This window comes from Meleagris gallopavo, chromosome 2 (assembly GCF_000146605.3).
Source record: "Meleagris gallopavo isolate NT-WF06-2002-E0010 breed Aviagen turkey brand Nicholas breeding stock chromosome 2, Turkey_5.1, whole genome shotgun sequence".
Lineage (NCBI taxonomy): Eukaryota > Metazoa > Chordata > Aves > Galliformes > Phasianidae > Meleagris > Meleagris gallopavo.
The window spans coordinates 96762801-96763538 of record NC_015012.2 but is presented as its reverse complement, the minus strand read 5'-3'; positions in this window follow the sequence as shown (position 1 = coordinate 96763538).

The window sequence follows — 738 nt, the reverse complement described above, 5'->3', positions numbered from 1 at the left end:
AAAAAGGTAAAATGAAAAGTAAGAAGAAGACAGGGAGGTGTGGGAAGCAGTGCTCTGCTCCATGGCCACTGCCTGGCAGGGCAGAAGAGCCCTTCTGCAGAGAAATGACAAAGGGCAGGCTGTGTCTTGGCTCCCTTGCTCCCACATCAGGATAGGGAAGAGTTAGAAATGGGAGAAAAGAGATTTTGGGAATGGCAGCGATGAAGTCACTGTCCCTGGAGGTGTTCAATAAATGTGGAGATGTGGCACTGAGGGGCACGGTTTAGTGGGCATTGGTAGTTGGACTAAATGATTGTAGTGGTCTTTTCTAACCTTAATGATTATGTGCTTTAGATGATCACTCAGAGGGTGGTGACGCACTGGACCAGGTTACCCAAGGAGGTTGTGGATGCCCCATCCCTGGAGACATTCAAGGCCAGGCTGGATGTAGCTCTGGGCAGCTTGGTCTGGTGGTTGGCGACCCTGCACATAGCAGGGGCATTGAAACTAGATGATCATTGTGGTCCTTTTCAACCCAGGTCATTATGTGATTCTACATTGCTGGTGATTCAAGGGAGCCTACTAATAATGAAAAAGCCTTGGTGGCGAAGTTACTCAGAGGATAACTTTGGGACAAAGAAATGCCTCTGAGCAGGGCTGTGGAGAGGCTGTAGGGATTCCCCCACATTGGACTGGTCTTGGCAGGGAAGGCACAGGCATGGATGCAATGATGGTAGTTCTCATGGCATCACACTCACC